Source organism: Pleurodeles waltl, chromosome 5 (assembly GCF_031143425.1).
Source record: "Pleurodeles waltl isolate 20211129_DDA chromosome 5, aPleWal1.hap1.20221129, whole genome shotgun sequence".
Classification (NCBI taxonomy): Eukaryota; Metazoa; Chordata; class Amphibia; order Caudata; family Salamandridae; genus Pleurodeles; species Pleurodeles waltl.
The window spans coordinates 929,999,484-930,021,640 of record NC_090444.1 but is presented as its reverse complement, the minus strand read 5'-3'; positions in this window follow the sequence as shown (position 1 = coordinate 930,021,640).

The following is a 22,157-nucleotide window of genomic DNA, read 5'->3' as shown; positions in this document are numbered from 1 at the left end:
CATTTTGGTTCATTCTCAGGTCTACTACAAATGGGAAATCTGGGACTGTGCCAAAATCCATGGATAGATGAGTGGGAACATACACGGTCCACCCATGGAATGCTTCCCTTCTGCAGACTAACGAAAGGCAGCAATTCGCTGTACCTTGCATTGCTCCAGATTTATTAAACCGTGTAGGGCCACGCAAGGTGACCTTGGTGGTTTGATAAATCTCACTTTGGTTTTGCGTCACCCTTACGCCCCCTTGAGTTGTACAAGAGCGATGAAAAACTTTGATAAATATGTGTCAAACTGTGGACTAACTGACACATATAAACCTACTACTGATTGGTAAATGTGCAGGTTTGGCAAGAGGGAGTGATGCAAAAATGGGAATATATTCTCCAAAATACTATGGGTAAAGACTAAATCACAGAGAAGGCAATGCAAATAGAAAGACGTGCATACAAAAGATAAAGTTGGGGTTCATTTCAAAAGTTACACTGATATCTATTCAAGTAGTACTGCAGGCAAACTAGACTGAATTCTACTTCATCACAGCCTTGATTCAGGCCATACACCATGCCTGGCTTTTAGGAACAAATTTGTTTGGCTGCCAAAGATAATATAGTGGCAGAGTATAACTCACTTTGTTATGCCAGAGATTGGGGCAGAGCCACAGTACTCCTTTTTTGCCTGGCATGATCCTGAACTTGGTTACAGAGTGGGAGAAGGTGCTCCCATTATCAGTAAATTATTCCATTTCATACTAATATGTTAAAGTACTGGCTGCTCTACACTTTATAGTCATTGGATCTGTCCAGGAACCACTGTGATCGTGACTGGTATCTCGGAGGAGCCAATCACATTGCTTGCACCAAGTAATAATATCCATCATCATTCTGGCATAGCAGTACTTCCCTATCCCAAAGACATTGCAGAACAAGTAACTGGTGGCAGGAGTCATCTATGCCATTGCCCATTGTCCCTGGGTAGTAGCTTGCATTGATTGCACACATGTGTCACTCCAGCCTCCATGCACTGAGCAAATCAGTATCCCAGCCCATCAACATGAAAGCAGTATGCAATATCAGGTGCTGCTTCATGCATCTGCATGTTGCCTTTCATGACTCAGCACATGACTGCATCATCTTCTGCCAAGTGGCAATTACACAGCAGTTGGTTGCTGGGGGTGATAGCAATATCCCCTTTTCACTTTTTTTCAGCAACCTGCCAAAATACCCAGATGGACACTATGATTGAAAGCTGAAATGAAATGTCTTGGTTATTGAGTGACTATCAACGGTAAACAAATTTACTTAAGTTGAATGATGAATGATGGATAATATTATTGTCCACACAACTTCCTGATAGACCAATGTTGGTCATACCGTAATGTAACACCAAAACATGTGAATAGACAAAACAAATTAACAAGTCTCATTTTAACAGTTATGTGTAATGGTCATTGTTCACCTACTGTACAATTTTTCATCTTTTCGAGGTGTTACAAATTTCACTTCACTAGTGTGCATCATATTACACCTATGTTTGTACAAAATGCATTCCCAGGAGAAGTGTATTGGAAGTGGTTGACTGTAGTTAGCAATATCTTGCACCACCGTGGATCCCTCCATGAATCAAGGCTTTTTGTCCCATATTGAAATTTACCTTCTTGGGCCACACCCTCTTTTTTATGGTATTTGCTATCATGTACCTCAACATCCTTATAGAAGTAAATAATATCATGGTGCTGGTAAAGGCCTGGCAGGGTACCCTTGACTGGCTGAAGTACGTGAAACAGCAGCATGTTGGTTGAACCCTGCACCTGTGTAAAATGTATGTATTAGTAGTGCTTAATTTGAGCGATGTTTGCCCACTGACACTCATTTTTGGGGACCTGAACTTTCTTTTTTCTCTTCAGAGCAAGAGTTGGAAACCACACAAGACGAAAACAAGAAGAAAGAGAAAAGTAAAAACAATATGTGGCGAAGGGAGTAACCAGCAACAAGCAAAAGGGAAATAAATGAGTAGGGAGTGCCTGGTTTGGATTAATGAGGCATGAGGTGGAATTAAGGAGGAATCAAGACTATGCAGCCTTGGTGTTCAGCTCTCCAACCTCCTATAGCACTGACAGCAGGATTCTGAGCAATACTTTGAACACTTATTATTTTAAAATTAATTACTGTGTATTGGTGTGTCATATCATTTTTTAGACCCAATTAAGTTAATTAAAAACAGCATAATTTGCAACCCCAATAGTAGAATCAATGTTAAATCAGAAAAAAACACTTCTATTCTGCCACTTTCCATGAGATCAGCAAAGAATGGCTCCTAGAACCAAAGAAGAAGGATAAATCTGGTTCGACCAACAAATGCTTGCCATCTAGCCCTTTTAAGATCTGTCGTGTGTAAAGAAGAATCCTTTTTGGAGCATACTAAATAGGTCCTTAGGTCCTTAGTCCAAGGCACAGTACCTCACTCATTTCACAGCTCAGTGGTGATTCCCTTGTTAAAACAGTAGGGGAAAGATCTGTCTGTGCTAACACATTGCAGGCCCACATCTCTGCTCCCTTTTTCGGCCAAAATTATAGAAGCATATGTAGCCTAAGGAATTTGTAAACATCCACCAATTTCTATGGATACTATCATTGATACATTGTAAAGATTGTTTGCGTATCGGTAGCACTGAATATTTAACAGATTCTTCTGTCAAAGAAGAAATCCCTCACTCACCCTTGGGTGTCATACTTAGTCATAGGGTCCCTTCTCACATGATTCAATGTGGCTGGTGATGTGAGCTACAAATTTCCCTGAAGGGGAAGGAGCTCTTTATTTGGATGGTTTAAAGAAGTCGCTATGTGAGCTGATTTTGTAGATGACTGGTGACGAGTGCAGATATGAATGAAATGAATGAATGAAAAAACAGAGCGCTAGGGCTTAAATCTACCTCAACCTAATCAAATGGACGGATCAACATGTTTCTGCCTCTCCTAAATACTATGATGAAGGTGTAAGGCATTCTTTAGGACCATATAATGTAGTTACTTTGCTATAGATTGGTCAAAACAAAATCTGTTTCAGCATTTAAGAACACACAAGCATTGGTCTGCAGGGCTGTGAGGATCTCCACTGTGGCCTCCATTTGTAACTATAGATAGTTGTCAGGGGGTAGATATTGCAGAAGTGAAGATGTAAACCATCTATCATCTAAGTCCTAGAACAACAATGATGTAGAAACAATATCAAGGGTGCATATTTACAAGTGTGGCGGTCATGTACCTTTGTGATCACTACAAAACACATACCTGGGAGGGTGTGTAAGAAGAAGAAACTACAGCCTGGTGTACTTGCTTACTACTAAGAATTAGATTAGGTGCCTCAGCTCGAGTAAATCAGGCATAGAGATGGAGCGCTACACCTGGGAAACAGATTATTGGTCCGTGTAAATACATTTCAAAAAATAATTTAACAATGTTAAACTTCTAGCTTGTCAGAGTAAACACAACTGACTAGAGCAAAGCGTGTTCTTAGTGTTGAAAAACCCTTCATCAGTAGTAAAAATAGCAATGAAAGATTTGCTGTAATGTATACTATATATGAGCATAAGAGGTAAATAGCTCATCTTTTCATGGGGACAGCCACATAAAATAGGACCTGCTTTGTGCTCAGGAACCTGCCCAGTTGAGGAGACACTACATTGTAATCTTCCAACCTACTATAAAAAGGGGCTGGAGTGGTGTGAAAAATAGTTCTTGTGTTGCATAGGATGATGGTGAATGTTGTCCCTCATTACCACGTGAGTGTGAGTGGTGCACTATATTGTTGCATCTGTAGTGACTTATGTATCCCACTTTGAATGTGTAGTCATGAATTGTATGGGAACATTTGAGTTTGATGTAATGGACTTGAACAGTTATGCCTAGGCACAAGGGAGTGAACAGTCAGACCCTGATTATACGTTTGGCAGGAGGAAAAGCCCACCTGTCAAACTCCCATGGGGCCCCTGCCACCCCACCTCAGACAGCTTTTACATGGCGGTGAGGGAACTCTTAAACCCCAGGGCAGTGCTGCTTGCAGCCCTGCCCTGGTGGATTAAGACCACAGGCAGCGCTGCCCTGGCAGATTAAGACCACCGGCACGCCAGGCTGCCAGGCAGAAAAAAAAGTGGCAGTGCCGGCGGTCAGATCATGGCGCTTTCGCTTCAGTCATAAGGTGGATGCCGGACTGCCGCATTGGCGGCAGTCGGATCACCACCGCAAGTCTGGAGGTCCTATGACCACCAGACACATAATGAGGGCCTCAGTGTATGAAATGAACAAAAAACGAGAGAAGTGAAAGTCCGTAAGATGCTTACCCCATTCAATAATATATTTATAAAAATGTGATCTGAGTATGTTGGTGTCATTCATAAAGAAAATATAATATCCATACCAAATATCTAGACTATCCTGTTTTCTGTTGTTTTGTGTGGGTTTCAGTCAGACACTCACTCTGTCAGGACTCTGCCTGGTTTAGAGAACTATTAATGGATTTTAAAAGAAAGAGTGATATATTCAAATGTTTCAAAAAACAAATTCCCGGAAACAGGTCATTCACCTACTCTTTACTGAATATTATGACATTGTAGGTGTGATCAATCCTCTCAACAGCATAGTACTTGGTGAAACCTTTAAAAATGTGAATTACACCAGATTAAGTTGAAGCCTTGCATTCTAAGGCATGTGAAACCTGATGCTTTAAGTATGCTTGCCACTGCCTTTTTCATTCTTTGCCTGACTACGTTAAGGTGACGCTGCTGTTGTGTGGACATTCATAGCTGCCAAGTTTCCCTATGACAAATGTCTCATTTTAAATCAGGCCTGACTTTTAAACAGAAAGCATATTATATTCTGGGACTTGATATTTTGCATTGTAACTATGGACTCAAAAACACGAGCAGAAAAGTCTAATTGATTAAAAAAACAGGATTTGCTGAATGTATCACACATAACAATGGGCCACCTCACAGCTATAAATATTGCCGGTAAATGAAAGTCTTGTGTCATGTTCTCATCATTATCCCATGCACATGGCAACAGCACTCTCTTCCCAGCTGTCACTATACCTTGCATTGAATGTTTAAAGCCTGTGTAGCAGTTGATCTGCTATCAATACTAGCTTGCTAGAAAAGGTGGCTGATGTATTAAAGGGTTTTACCCATTCTCTGCCTGTGGGTAAATGTGATAGCATATATAGGCCGTAATTCTTATGAGCCAGCCATTTTACTAATCTGTGAAAGAATTAAACACTGCCAAAAGATCAAATATAAATTTAATATACCCAGATTTTCTACAGTGTATACAACAATTAGATCAACCTAAAACATGCTTCTAAACCACACACCTTTAATCCAAGCACATAAAACAGGAGGAAAGAGATGATATTCCAAACAATAAAAGCAGAATGATCTTAGACCAGTCTTTCTTGCTACTACCATTATAACAAAGGTACATTGTGTTGGCTCCTTCAGAAAGAAATACAAAATGACTCATTCTTTCTCTCAAGGTTTATATGTTTACACCAATGAGAGCTGTTTCATTTTCGGCAACCTTTTTTTTCAGTTATTAGAGGTTTAAAGAGGCAACCATACTCATGTCTACTTATTAGATTGTAGGTATCCTGCTGTCTCAGAACATAAAGCATTCTTTCATCCATTACTGTTTGGATATAAGAGTTATATTTATGGACCTTCTTTTATGTGATGGCTACCATAATTTAATATGGTGTCTAATGAGGAGAGGATGTGCCATAACAGCAAGAACCCTCAGCTTTGGAGTGGGGAACCAGGTATGAGCCTCGGCGCTGGCTCAACATTTAGTGATTATAGGTAAATCACTTAGGGCCACATGTAGCAAACTCTGAGATTGCGACTCGGAAATTGCGAGTCTGTCCGACTCGCAATTTCTGAGTCGCAATCTCGGATGCAGAACGGTGTCTCAGACACCGTCTGCGACTCGCTATGGTGTCGCAAAGACCCACCTCATTAACATTAATGAGGTGGGTCGCATTTTGCAACCCCATAGCGAGTCCCTGCACTCACAGTGATGGTGGCTTGCTGAAGTCAGCAGACCTCCATGTCTGTGACTGCTTTTTAAATAAAGCAGTTTTTTTTTCTCATTTTGCAGCCTGTTTTCCTTAAAGGAAAACGAGTTGCAAAATGAAAAAAATACCGAAACCATCTGGTTTAGTTTTTTCAGTGTAGGCAGTGGTCCATTGGACCACTGCCTGCTCTGAAAAAATAATCTGGGCAACATTCACAAAGGGGAAGGGGTCCCATTGGGACCCCTTCCCTTTTGCGAATGAGTTACCACCAGTGTGACACTGGTGGTAACTGCGAGTTGCTTTGCGACCGCATTCGCGGTCACAAAGCAATTCTGAATTGCAATGCGAGTTGCAAATAGGAAGGCGTCACCCCTTCCTATTTGCGAGTCGCTCGCAATTTGTGAATGTGCATCGCGTTAGGCCGTTTGCATGGCGCAAACTGCGATTTTTGCAGTTTGCACCATGCAAACGGCTTCCTACATCTGGCCCTTAATCTCTCCGTGCCTACCAAAAAAAAAAAAAAAAGAATGTGTCCTTGTGTAACATACCTGGTGCTCATGTAAAGCACTCCTAAACCTTGGGGTCGAGTTTGTGCTTTATAAAAAGATTCAAAAAAATGAGTTATCGATGTATTACAGCCATAAGGTTGTCACTGAGAAATGAAAAAGGGAAACCCAGGGTATGAATTATGACAGACTTGTCCAGGAAATGCAATCATTTAGTCTGTTTATGTGAGTCTTAAGCTTGAAAAGCCAGGGTTGTTCTTCCAAGAAAAGGAAATGGTTCAGGTTATGTGTTGGGGAAGGAGGGGCAGTGTTGGAGCTGACACCCTTTGCGTGGTATTTCCCCAGACATTTTGCCTTCACTCCTCCATTTTTGCGAAACTTGTTTTTGTTGCTTAAGGACTCTGGTCCTGATTTAGATATTGGTGAACAAGTTACTCCACCACAACAGTGATGGTTATCCCATCCTTTGAAATCTAAATCCCATTATATCCTGTGGGATTTAGATTTCAGCGGACAGGATATCCATCACCGTTGTAACAGAGTAATTTGTCTGCCAATATCTAGATCAGACCTTCTGTGTACTTTACCCCTACTAACCAGTGGTAAAGTGATTGTATTATCTCTGTAGACATGGCAAAATTGCTATACACTCAATTGCCACATTTAATTTGCTCATAAGTCCCTAGTAAATGATCCTAGATATAGCCAGGGTTTATAAATTAAAGGCTACAAGTTGCAGCACTCATTGTGCCACCCACTAAAGTAGCACTAATATGTATGTCAGGCTTGCCACTGCAGCTTGTAGTGCAGTTTTAAACTGCCATTATGATCTGCAAAAAATTTTTTAGCCAGACCTAAAGTCACCCATAGAGTAGGCCCTAGCCACTCACAGGGCAGAGTGCATGGCTTATAAAAAGTAGGACATGTGTGTTTACGTTTTATGTTTTCTAACAGTGAAAAACTCCTAATATTGTTTTTCACTGTGGAAAGGCTATCTCTCCTAAAGACTAACACTGGGTTACCTTATTGCACCTAATAAGTGATAACGCCAGTTTGGGAACAGAAAGAGAAATGCTTCCTCTACTGGTTTGTTTTGTAATTTAAAATCCTCTTACTGATAAAGTCTGATTTTAAATCACTATGCCAAAAATGCTACTTTTAAAATGTTGGCATTTTTTAGCTAAAACTAAATGTATCTTTCTGCCAGTGTCCAGGGCTGCATGGCTGTTAATGGCTTTCCTATTGTGGATTGTATATTTCTTCCAGACATGGGAACAAAAGAAGCCTGGGTGGAGAGGAAGTGTTTCTTCCCACCATAATGGCTGGGGAGGAGCTATGCCCTGCCCTAAATATACTTCAAAGGACCCTACCTGAAACACACATAGGAACTTGATTTCAGGCCTGCTCTTGCCTTTGTCTCCTTAGACAGTTTGAAGCCAACCACAGTGGAAAGGCTAGGGTAAGAATTGATATTATCCAGTTTGGGAGTAGGCCAGGGATTCTCCCCACATGAAGGCTGGCACTAGGTATAAATGTGGCACCTTCTGAACCTCTCCTCAGGACATTCCTGGGTTTGTGGAAGATTCTGAAGAACTGCTTGCCTTGAACCGAGGATCCCCAGAGTTGACTCCAAGGGTTAGTTGAGTGATATCCTGTTTGAGCTACAGGGAAACAACAAGCTTCCAGAGGCCTCCTTGCAATTGCCAAGCTGACCAGCACCACGTGGACCTGCATGAGTCTTGCTGCTGGTCTCTGCTGAAACACTGTGCCAATTTTATGTTGATATTAAAGTCATTTCAAAGGTGGGTTGGTACAAAATTTAAGCCGCTGTTTAAAAGGGTCTCAACCTGCTCCCAAGTCAATGGATGGCTGCTTAAGGTAATATTCTGTTGTTTGTTTGGCTGGTGATTGGTGGTTAGTCCTCATCATGCTTCTGATCTGACATGCTGGTGTTAGTGGAGTCCAAAGGACCTGTTGTGCCCCTCTTTTTCTCCCTCTTCACTTTCTACTACCCATCCTATAAAAATTGGTTGCTGTTGAAAGAGGGGTGGTTTTAAAGGAGGTATCCCCAAGGTTGTGTGGGCCACCATACATTCATATTTGGTGGACTGAACAGATATCTAGGAGCCCTTGGAGGTAGGCATTTTTGTACCATGGGCCATTTTTTACTTCTACTTGACTCATCACTGCTCCAACACTCTGAATTGGAGGTCTATTCTTCTGCATCCCATCTCCAACCATTGCTTCCACACTGAGAGGGTTTTGTCTAAAATTATGATTGGTAATCATTCTTGGAGTATGTGCAGACCCTGTATGAGTTTGGTGGTTATACCCAGCTTTAGAAATGTTTTCTTTCATTAAGAGTTGTGTTGAATCAATTCAATTGTTTTTTAAAGACAGTGGTGCAAATGGTGCTTTTAATCTGTTTTTTAAAGCTCAAAGCATTATAATCCATATCTTCCCTGCATAACTTGGTCTAGAATATGTCTGTGACTATGGGCCAGATGTAGCAAAGGGTTTTACCCATTCTGTCCTTATGGGAAAATTTGTTCGTACATATGGCCCTATATCAAGCTTTGCCCACTCTTGCTGTGGGTCTCCATTTGGACCTATCCCAAAATGACTTTCAACCTTAGGGTACTAATAGATTGTTTAAATTTGGAGAAGGCGATGATAATCCCCTGATAGGCTTATATTTAATCAGTCAGTGACAGACTACACATGCCTGAACTCCATGCCAACCCACAGACCTACTCACCCTCATTTAAACATACACAAAAAGCGTGCTGGGTGTGGGGCAGGCATAACAGGGACTGCATTAAGTGTACAAAAAGCACAGTGCTACAGTACAGCTTCCAGAAATGTCCCCTGGGCATGGAATTGTATCTTAACTGAGTTGCCAACAACTGTAACATGATTCTACTCACTAGACTGTGGTTAAGCACATTGCCCTTTATGGCTGATTTCCCAGACCAGTTTTATATGTTAGGAGTTTGATAAAATGTCCATGTGATGGTCTTTCTGCACACTCCACTCTGCACTTCATGTAGTTTTGTAAGAATAACACTGATCTAAGGAAATGCTATTTATTACCTGTCTTAAGAGAAGCTAATCCTAGACAATGTAGGCAGGCCATGCATTACTTGCATTCACTGTCATCAATTAACAAATCTTTGACAGTGACTAGCTATATTTGGTGTGAAATCAATAGGAGGAAAACAATGGACATCTTTGGCTGTTAATCAGGTAGTTCAATTATGTATTTTATTTTCTCTAAAGTGATGCATTTTAATTATTTCAAGAGAATTTTTAAATTTGTATTTATATTTACTAATTTATGAAGTTTTCTTACGTACTACTAGGATGTGTTTTGTCCATTGTGTGGCTCCTACAGCTAATTTGTATTGTATTTATTATATTGTTCTTATAGTTTTTCTAATGATGAATGTATATATCATGTCTTTTAAATTGTATATGTTTATTTTCTGGTCATTTTTGGGTGAATAAAGCACTGGTTGATTGTTTGAGTTTTTAAGGATTTGAATCTTCATAAGAAGGAGATCCTCTAGGTGTTTGTCTCTATTAATGATGAGGGCTAATCACTCCTAGGTGAAATGCCAAACAATCAGTCTCTACAACCCATTAGCTTTAAACATATCCATAGGCAAGCTGACACCTTTATTTAAACAAACTGCATATCTGATGAGTATACTAGGAATACAGGTGTTTTCTGTAAGTGGGCGAATATTGACACACGAAAAATGGTGAGAGTTTTGGTTGAAAAATGCAAGCAGCATCCCATGGTATGCACTGTGTATGATCCAAACCCATCAGATATACTGGAGGCATATAAGGAAATATGTAAAAGTGCTTTTGATTTGTTAATGGCACCACTTCTGCTTACCAAGGCACAAAAAATGGTTCAATAGACCCTTTTCCAAAGCGCACAGATCTCTAGAAAGAGCCTTGAAAAAGAGACCTAGAGATAGCAAAGAAATGAAATACTGCAGGCATCATTTCTTTCTTGATCAGAGCAAGAAAGAAAATTATAAGAAAAGAGGCATGGATTCAGCTACAGAAGGCATGTGCCACTAATGACGTATCTCTATTCTGGAAAGTGGTAAATTCATCCTATTTTGCAGATGAATACAATGTAGCACTGATTTGGCCATACAGTCTTTTACTTAGGTGACCCATTATACCAAGGCCTTTAAACCTAAACATGTGGATAACGTGATCAACCATACAGTTACTACTCCCACACCACGGAAAGGAGATCTGCTCCTAATTACATTAAAGGAATTCATTCTGGAACGGTTCCATCCTCAGGCACAGTGCTCGTGTGCTGAGGATAGAATCATTCCATCCTCTGTATATGAGCTGGAAATCCCTCTGGTGCAGGCTCCAGAGGGATTTCCCTTCTGCAAAAAAGCCTAGGGAGGTGGAGAATGAGTTCTCCACCTTGGGAGGCTGTTTTTAGTTTTCATTGAAATGACGATCAGCACATGCGCTGCGCTGACCTCATTTCAATGAAACGAAAGTGAAATGAGCTGATCGGCTCTTCTCACTTCCTCTGCCTCAGTGCTCAGGGAGCTAGCTCAGTCCCCTGAGCACTGAGGCAGGTGGAAAAGGTACTGTTTAAAAGGGGAGAATCAACTCTTTCTAATGGTACCCCTCCCAAGTGGATCCCTGCATGGGGATTTCCAAAGGAGGGTGATCCCCAAGCAGGGATCCTTCCACTATGCACCAGGTAGGGGGGAAGGACCCCTTTGGCAAGGGCATTTGCTCCTCCCATATTTTTGGGCATAGTCGACTTTCTGGCCACCCAGGTGGGGCAGAAGGGGGTGCTAGCCCAGTAGGGACCACAGATTTTTTTGTTTAGTTGGTACAGTGGTGGGGGCTGGCCATGATGGCCCTATCAATGCCCCCCCCCCAAAACAAAATGAGTACAGTCTTTCTTCCTACAGAGGGCAGAAGGGGCAATAGGGTTCAGAAAGCCCACTAGCACACCAGGGATTTTTTTTTAATTATTATTAGTGTAGGGGTAGGTACTGGCCATGATGGCCTTGTCAATGCCCCACCCCCAAAAATGTAGGCACAGTCTTTTTGTCCTCCGTGGGGCATATGGGGGCAGTAGTCCCTGATCTGCTCCCCTGGGAAGCAGAAAGCCCACTAGCACACCACCACAATTCTTTATACTAGTGTAGGGTGGCATCTGGCCAGGATGGCCATGCCAATGCCCTCACTCCCCACCCCCCATAAAATGGGCACAATCTTTTTGCCCCCCTTGGTGACCTATTGGGAGCAATAGCCTCTGACCTACTCCCTGGGGGGCCGAGAGCCCACTAGGCACCTGGGATTTTTTTATTTTATTAGTTTAGTGGTGGGGGCTGCCCAGTATGGACACGGCAATGCCCCTACCCTTCAAAAAATGGGCACAGTCTTCCTGACTCTCTGGGGGCAGATGAGGGCAATAACCCCTGACTCACCCCCCAGGGGGCAGAACGCCTACTAGGCTCCAAGGATTATTAGGGGTGGGGGCTGGCCAGAATGGACATGGCAATGCCCCCAACCTCCAAAATGGGCATAGTCTTTCTGCACACCCTGCTGAGTAGAGCATCTCAATGGCAAGGAAAAGGAGAGTTGACTTGTGGGTGTTGATTTCTTATATGGACCAGCAGAGCTTGGCTAACTCCCAATATCGTCCCACTTGCAATTGTGAGCTACTGCACTTTTTATGCTTGGATAGGATGCTACCTAGAAAAACTTACCAGACCCAGTCACTTCTGCAAAGTAGACATCTGGGAAAGTTCTGGGTGGTGAGCTTCAAAAGCATCCCACACCATTTTCTTACCCACAATGCCCTGCAAAACTCCAACTTTTTCCCTACATTTCCCACCCAGCATTGCCCCACCTGCGCCGATAAAAACTCTGCCCCACTTGTATGGCTGGGCCTCGTGCCAGCGACAGGAACAAACTCAACCGAGGTCAATAGGTGTCTCCATGCAAGCGCTCCCATTTTCCTTGGATCGATCCATTCTTCACTAGGCCCAGCAACACAGGTGAGGCAGTGTTTTTATTGGCACAGATGGGACAATGCTGGTTGTTAGGAATTTTCTGCAGATTCAGGAAGTTTCCATCACAGAAATGTAAGGAAAATGGAGTATATCAGGAAAAGTGTGAGGTTTGCAGGGCATTGTGGGTAAACAAATCCTAATGGAATCCACACAAGTCACAATGTCCTGGATTCCTCTAGGTGTCTAGTTCTCAAAAACTTACAGGTTTACTAGGTTTCCCTAGGTGCAGGCTGAGCTACATCCCAAAATCTACAGCTTGGCACTCAGCAAAAAATAAGTCAATTTTCAGTAGAAAAATGTGAATTGTCCACATTGCAATTTGGGGCATTTCCTAACTCTGGAACTAGGCCTACCTACATAACCGAGGTACAATGTTTGTAGCTCTCCTCAGATTCCAGAACTTTGCATCATAGAAATGTGAGGAAAATTAGTTTTTTAGACAAAGTTTGAGGTTTGCAAAGGATTCTGGTTTACAGAGCCTGGTGACAGTCTCAAAAGGCACCCCCTCCTGGATTTCCCTGGATGACTAATTTTAAAAAATGTATGTTTGCTAGGTTTACCTTGGTGCCAGCTGAACTAGAGCCCCAAATCCACAGCTACGCACTTTGCCAAAAACAAGCCCATTTTTTGTGGAAAAATGTGATGTGTCCATGTTGCGTTTTGAGGCATTTCCTGTTGCAGGCACTAGGGCTACCCACACAAGTGAGGTATCATTTTTATTAGGAGACCTGGGCAAATGCTAGGTGGAAGGAAGTTTGTGGCTCCCCTCAGATTCCAGAACTTTGGATCACATAAATGTGAGGAAAATTTGTTTTTTAGACATATTATGAGATTTGCAAAGGATTCTGAGTAACAGAACCTGGTAAGAGCCCCACCAGTTACCCCATTCTGGATTCCCTTAGTAGTCTAGTTTTGAAAAATGTACAGGTTTGCTAGGTTTCCCTAGGTGTGGGCTGAGCTAGAGCCCAAAATCCACAGCTAGGCAGTTTGCAAAAAACAAGCCTGTTTTCAGTTGAAAAAATGTGATGTGTTCATATTGCGTTTTGGGGTGCTCCCTGTCATGGGCACTAGGCCTACCCACACAAGTGAGGTGCCATTTCTATCAGGAGACTTAGGTAAATACTGGGTGGAAGGAAGTGTGTGGCTTCCCTCAGATTCCAGAACTTTGCATCCTGGAAATTTGAGGAAAATATGTTGTTTAGACAAATGCTTATGTTTGCAGAGGATTCTGGGTGACAGAACCTGGTGAGAGCCCCACAAGTCCCCACATCCTGGATTTCCCTAGCTGTGTAGTTTTCAAACATGTACAGGTTTGCTTGGTTTCCCCAGTTGCGGGCTGAGTTAGAGACCAAAATTCATAGCTAGGCACTTCGAAAATAAGTCTGTTTTCAGTGGAAAAATATGGTGTCCACATTGTGTTTTGGGGCGTTTTCTGTCATGGGGTAATACAGAATAGCATAACAAGTGTTAATACCAATTGCCCTTGACTATATTTGTGTCTTCCAAATGTAAGACAGTGTGTAAGAAAGAAGTAATTTTGAGAAATGCCTTGTAACTCACATGCTAATAAAGGCGCCCCAAATTCAGAGATGTGCAAATAACACTTAAAAGCTCCATATGTTGTGCCCATTTCGGAAACACATAGGTTTTCTTGATACATATTTTTCACTTTTGCTATTTTAGCAAATGAATTGCTGTATGCCCGGCACACAATGAAAAACCACTGCAAGGTGCAGCTCAGTTACTGGTTCTGGGAACATAGGGTTCTTGGTGAACCTACAAGTCCTATCTAGCAGATGGGTCCAGCAGACGCAATGGTATATTAGTTTTGAAAATCTGCCATAGTTAGAAGTTACAGATGAAAATGTAGACACAAATAGTTGTTTTTTCTATTCAGTTTTAATATTTGTTTATTTCAACTGCTACTTTATATAGGAAAGCCTTGAAGGATCTACAAAAATTAACCCTTGCTGAATTCAGAATTGTATTCACTTTTCAGAAATGTATAGCTTTCCGGGATCCACCATTGGTTTTATACCCATTTCTACCACTAACTGGAAGGAGGTTGAAAGCACAAAAAATAGGAAAAATGGGCTATGTCCCAATAAAATGCCAAAACTGTGTTGAAGTTTTTGATTTCTGATTCAAGACTGCCTGTTCCTGAAAGCTTGGAAGTTGGTGAATTTAGCACAGCAAACCCTTGGCTGATGCAATTTGCAGAGAAAAAAACAGATGATTTCTTCTGCAGCATTTATTTCCCATTTTTCCAAAAAACAAAAACAAATTTTAGCTGTATTTTGGCTAACTTCTCAGTTTCCCCTCGGGGAATCCACAAATCTTGAGTACCTGTAGAAACCCCAAAATGTTGGACGCAAATTTGGCTTTGATAGTTTACGAGGACAAAAAGTTATGGGGGCCTAAGCGCGAACTATCCAAAATAGCGAAAAAAAAGGCTTAGAACGGGTAGTCAAAGGGGTTAAAAGCAGTCGTTATCTTTGGGTCCCAATCCTAGCTAATGTAGTGCGCGGTGCTGCTACCTGTAGCCCACCCAAGTCCTGGTCCAGTGCATTCATTGTTCTGATTTTTAATAAAGCGCATATGGGGAATCAGTTTTTAGCTACTGTCTGTTATTATATATTGACTTAACAGCAAAACTATTAGGCAGGGTCCTGTTGGTCCGCCTGCAGAGCTGGGCAACCGAGAAGGGCATATTGAGAACAGCACAATACAGATTTAGACATGGGCTATGTTCACATTCGGGCCAATGTATTTACTTTGCCTTCATGGACCTCAGCTCGGCATTCGATAATGTTGACCGAGGTAAATTATGGATGAAATTGTTGCCAAGGGGTGCAGATTCAAGGATAGTACATTTACTTTAAAAACTACATGAAGCCGCAGTAGGATACATCATATATTTGCCTAAAGCAAAGTGTACACCCCCCCAATTAAATTAGGGAAGGGAGTAAGACAAGGCTGTGTACTTGCCCCCTTTCTTTTTATTCTGTATATTAATGATTTGAAGACAGTCTTGCTAGGGGTTGAAACTGATTACCAAAGGGATGGAACTACGAAGCGCTTTGTCCTTATACATAACGATCATTGTGTTTTGATGTCTAGAGCAGGGGAATGATGCTGGGCAGTACACCTGTTGAGGCGATAATTAACATCTTTAAATCCAGGTGAATTTCAGTTACATCACATGGTGCATGCATCTACGGCTGAGTTGCAGGTTGATAAAAATTGTTTCCTGGGTAAACTTCGATTACCTAGGAGTGAACCTGCTTCCATATGCCACGAAGAATTGGGTCTGAACTATCTTCAGGATATCAGTAGGACAGCCCTGACACTCTTATGGTTATCGATCTGGAACTGACCTGACGCAACACTCAACCATCTCGTGATTAGAGAAACTGCTTGAACGTAAATAAAATTGGAACTTCCAGTGGCGGAAATATATAAAGATCCAGTTGTATTCAATTGGATGGAAAGTGCTTTTTGATAATACCCAGATAATAGATACACGAGCTAAAGCGAATTAATGGCCCTCTGGCAAGTAAAACAGCCGAAGTTGAGCATGGGAAAATGATGGTTGAGGCTTATGCTCTCCTAGTGACGACTAACCACATGGAACTTTATCTCAATAGTACACCTTGCATACAGAGATATTATTTGGTTAGATTTCACCTTAGTATGGCCCATTTGCTGGTCTCATACTTGTCACAGGCATACTATGACAATGACCGCGTGGTCTGTCCCTGTGACTCAATATCTACCCAATCTCAGTTACATTTAATTTTTTTCTGTAACTTATACAGGATCTCAAGAAATAATATTATTTCCCCCTGCTCAGAAAGCTCATCATCAGAGACTGTAGACCAGCTATGCTCCATTTACAAGTACTACAAATTGAAATGGTCTGTCATATAGCATACAGGTTTATCACAGCTGCTGTAAGGCTGCGCAAAGTGGTGGGTAAGTAACTGCACTGTGATTGAAACACTTGAGATCCTTGCTGTTTAAACATTGCTATATCTTGTCTGGCAGCTGGCAGCGTCTGTAAGAAGGAACAGTGCTAGGCGTACAAGTGATTGTAAATGTGTATCGAATCTGAACCTGAATACATATGATTTGATTTTTATCTCTGTCTTTATTCTTTGCTTTTAGCGGTGGAGATTTTATGAAATGGAACACATACTGGTTATGATGATTTGTATTGTGTTCTTTTATGGGTTTTTTTTATTGAATAAAGATTTCTCTACTACTGTGACCAGTCTTCTTGAAGGGCTTTGCTCCAGTCATCTGTGTAACAATCAGGCCCTGTGCTGCTGTGTTGTTTAAAAAATGTTCTATCATAATATCCCTGCGAAGGAATGTGCACTCCTTTTGTTTTTTCAGGTTAGCAGGGTTAATCCAAACATTTGTCTGAGCCAAAGCTTGTGTTACCTGAGTCTCTAAATATCTACGGGTCCTGAGGACAGATTGAATTGAAGTGTCATTGTAGCCTGTTGTCTCTGTCATGATAGTTGTGTCAGTACCATACGACAGTGATGGAGATAGAAAGAAAGAACACACCCACAGCATTTTCTGTACTTACCAAAACCCAGAAAGGTAAAAAAAAAGAATTTAGACACCAAAGTGTCTCTAAATACTCCCTTTTGACCCTTCTTTGCTTTGTTTGGGAGGATTAGGAGTGCATCTTCCCAACACAAGAGTGTGATGATGGCCCCATGTATATTTTGGTCGAATGTTTTTTTTGGTTAGGATATTTGTGACTGTGGACACTTGTGACTTTAGACATTTAGGGCCTGATTGCAGTATTAGTGGTTGGAATAGTCCATCACAAACATTACGGATATTCCGTCTGCTGTATTATGATTTACATTTGCACAGACTAATGCAACACAGCAATTTGCACTACCTTGCCTTGCTCCATATCTATGAGCCATTTAAAGCCATGCAAAGTGGTTTTGTGCTGCCTCACAGATATGATTTCAAGGTTTGCTCTGTCATTTGCATCAGAAAAAGTGATGCAACAGCGGCCCAAGGGGCTCATAAATATGCCCCTTGGAGTTCAATTCTGGATCAGAATAGAACAGCTTTTGAGTTGACGAATGTCATAAGCTTATGTTTTCAGGTAAAGTTGTGTGGCATCAATGTAGTGATGGACTTTTATTGTTCTTTCAGTGATTGGGTCTCCAAACTGTTCCTGGCAGAGAATAAAAGCTAATGAGAACATAATGGAGCTCTGTTCCAGATGGTGAGTTTCTATGATGTTGGGGCTTTTAACTGAATACATTGGTGGTGTTAGATTATGTAAGATGTGAAGCATTGCAGGGTTGTCCTAGAATCCTTTGCATATTTCCAAGATGTGGATCAGTGCTTACTGACTGACGACAGCAGAATGGTTGAACAGGATTCTGAGGTGAGATGGGGGGTCTTTTCTGCCTGATATTAGGAGTGCATCATTAAGTTAATCAAGAGTGACAATAACTATGTGGAAAACTGAATGGTAGTGGTTTAACAGGATATTCTTCCTGGCTTGTTTTACAGCTGAATGAAAACTCATTTGTTTTCCAATGAAATGCAGATGCAGTATTAGATAGTAATTGGTAACATATGGTGGGTCTGGGATGGAGTTCTCATCAAGGAGAGGATCAATCCTGTCTTGAGGCTATCTGGAAAGATGTGGATATGAAGGTAAACCTGCATCTAAATTATATTTTGCTACGATGTTTGAAATTACAGGAAAATGCGGGACCACACAGTGTGTGCTTCTGAGCATCACGATGTGTTAGGATTTTTCCCCTTTCAGGTATCTCCTTTTTTAATGATATATGTTATTTATTCATAGATATATGCTTAGATAGAAAATGCACATTTCCTTTATGTTATTATTCATTGCCACGTGATAATCGAGTATGCATGAATATATTCACGTTATTTCATATGAATCAAATCCTCTGTTCCACTGATTGTTTTAATTGAAGCTGATAATTTCACTTCTCATTTATTTTTTTATGCAAAGGACTCAGTTCCTCAGAATATAAGTAAGTGAAAGGGTGCCAAGGTTTTTTCTGCTAATTATTTTGATTTAACAGTGATCAGATGTGTAATACAAGCTAAGAACAGAGCTATCTGTCTGAAACTGCATAATTATGTCTAAAAGGCCTGGTGGAACTACTAGCTCAAAAAGGAACATGCCACAGTTTCTCCCCTGAATCAATTTCAAATGTCGCCCAGAGATCAGCAAATGCAACATAATGGCTGCCACCACTCATGTCGGCCACCCTCCATGTATTCAGAAGTGGAGGACCTGATCAACTGTACTTTTGCTTAGTCTAAACCTGGCCCTGAATTGGATTAAGATGTAATTTTTGAATATCAAGGCCATTGGTCTGATGCGAATCTGCCTTCAGAATATTTTCTGCAGGATGTTGATCAGGCTAACAGGGCATTAATTGCTAGGAACAGTAAGCTATCCCTTCTTTTGTATTGGGTCAATCTCACCTCCATGCACCACGTATTAGGGCTCCTGCTGCTACTGAATTTGATATATCATTAACACAGGAAGCCCAAATAGCAGAATCAGAGAGAAAAAGGTATGCTGGAATTTTATATAGACCAAGGCCTTAGCCTTTTTTTCAGGGCATTAATTGCATTAGTTGTATCAAACTGGGAGAAAGTAATGCAAGAATGTATGGACCCCTTAAACCCATCCTGGGGAGTTTTGCCAAGGTGTCTACAATGTCTTTTACTGAATGAGAATGATAAGTCTAGAGAACCTCAAAGTGTGTGACCCAATCATCAGCCTCTATAGGTACGTCAGGTCTCATTTGTTTAGTTCACCCCTAGTGTGTCACTATGTGCCAAACACTTAGGGGGTCATTACAACCCTGGCGGACGGTGTTAAAGGTGCGGTAATACCGCAAACAGGCCGGCGGACAAAAAAAGGGAATCATGACCGTGGCGGAAACCGCTAACAAAGACAGCCACTTTAACACACCGCCCGCCACGGCGGTACAGACAAGCAGCGCAGCGGTCACCGCCAACAGACAGGCGGGAGACAATGTACCGCCCATAGTATCACAACCCGCCAATCCGCCACCTTTTCTGCAATGGGAAAACGCTCACCTTAACACATCCCACGAGGAAGGAGGACACTGGAGCCGGAATTACAAATCCTACCTGCCCTTCTCTTCCTACTCATCTACGAAGACCAGCGCCGGCGGCGGCGAAGACACCGGTGAGTACTGCACCTACGACATAGGGGAGGGGGGAGGCAAAAGTCAGGGGGACACACACGCAACACCCCCACCCCCACCCCCACTCTCGCATATTACAACACACACACCAATGCATTTACAAACATCACAATAACAACCCACAACCCCCCGGAAGAATGCAAAGACAAAAGGAAATCAGTTCAAACATTGTAATGTATCAAAATACATGTGTCAAAAATATACAGATATATATAAACTCATACAAAGGTATATACATTACGAGAAGTAGTGCATATATACACATCTCAATGTCCGTGCACCACTAGGCCAAAAATGCATGGGCGAGGCCCACACAAGATACCTGTCCACAAACGGAGAGAACACTGCCGGGGCATCAGAGAGAAAAACAACAGGCACCTCAGGGGGAAGGGAAGGGGGGGGGCACCTCAGCCGGATCACAGCACCACGTCACATCCACAACGGGGCTCCATGCCCATTGATGTATCCTGGGGAGTGCAAAGCCACAGTCTCACAAGTCTCTACACTGGGTGGGTTGCCCACTGTTCAATCCTGGGGAGTGCAAAGCCACAGTCTCACAAGTCTATACAGTGGGTGGGTTGCCCACTGTTCAATCCTGGGGAGTGCAAAGCCACAGTCTCTCAAGTAGATAACAGCCTCCACTGGTTCTGGAGGGGGACTGGTGCCCAGAGTGCTTCATCCTGTGAAGGACAGAGGTAGTGGATGGATCTCTCCACTGGTTCTGGAGGGGGAATGGTGCCCAGACTGGATTAGTCTCCCCGTGACAGTTCCTGTCCCGTCACTGTCCCAGCTGCACATGGGATAACGATGCTTGATGTGGCGGTCTTTTCCTTTTTCAGCGGTGCTTTCCCTGTTCAGTGGTGCATGCCCTGTTCAGCGGTGCTTTGCCATGGCAGTCTCTGGACTGTTCAGCAGTGCTTGCCCTGTTCAGCGGTGCTTTGCCATGGCGGTCTCTGGACTGTTCAGCGGTGCTTGCCCTGTTCAGCGGTGCTTTGCCATGGCGGTCTCTGGACTGTTCAGCGGTGCTTGTCCTGTTCAGCGGTTCTTGCCCTGTTCAGCGGTGCTTTGCCATGGCGGTCTCTGGACTGTTCAGCGGTGCTTGCCCTGTTCAGCTGTGCTTTGCCATGGTGGTCTCTGGACTGTTCAGCGGTGCTTGCCCTGTTCAGCGGTGCTTTACCATGGCGGTCTCTGGACTGTTCAGCGGTGCTTGCCCTGTTCAGCGGTGCTTTGCCATGGCGGTCTCTGGACTGTTCAGCGGTGCTTGCCCTGTTCAGCTGTGCTTTGCCATGGCGGTCTCTGGACTGTGCATTGGTGTGTGGCATGACGGTCCCTCATTGCCCAGCGGGGCTGTGGCTGCCGGGGCCCTCCTGGGCATTGACTCTGGCGGTGGTCTCCTGACCAGTGACGATACTTGTGCCCTCCTGGGCAATGACTCTGGCGGTGGTCTCCTGACCAGTGACGATACTTGGGCCCTCCTGGGCAATGACTCTGGCGGTGGTCTCCTGACCAGTGACGACGGTGCTGGCGGTGGCGTCCCTGCCGCCGGGAAGGATGCCGCCCTTCTCCACCGTGATGCTCACACCAGGCTGTGCAGACTTCTTCTGCCCCTTCCCGACCTTTGGAGGAGTCACAGCTGACTCTGCAATCCCCCTGGGACCCCTGTGAGTTGTTTTGCCTCCAGGAGTCTTCACCCGGTCCCGTCTGCCACTTTCCAACTTCAGAGCCTTTACAGGGGGTGGACTGGCAGTGCCTTGGCTCCGTGTCACACTGCCTGCCCTGGTGGTTGGTGCACTCCACACACCTTGAACACGCACCACTGGTACTGGAGGCTTTTTGGCTGAGGCGCTACGACAGGACTGATGAATTGGAGGGGTGGGGGTGTGGGAAAAAAGGTCAACTTTGCAGAGGGACAGTTTCTGACGAACACTGGGATGGGTAGCTGGAGGGGGTCTGGGAGTGGAGGAAGAGGAGGTGGTTGTAGGAGGTGTAACTTTAGGTGTTTTGGGTGCAGGTGCAGGTACTGGAGGCTGTCGTGAGGTGGATGGATGTTGGGTGTGTGGTTGCCCGCGTTTGTGTACTTTGGGAGGGGGCATCACAGACACACTGGGAGAGGACACAGGGGACGTGTAAATGGGAGTGGAGGTGGTGAGTGCAGGTGAGCGGGGTGTGGTGCTGGGTGTTCTGGTGCGAGTCCTGGTGCCTGTAGATGTAGTGCATGCAGGTGAGAGTGTAGACGAGACTGGGAG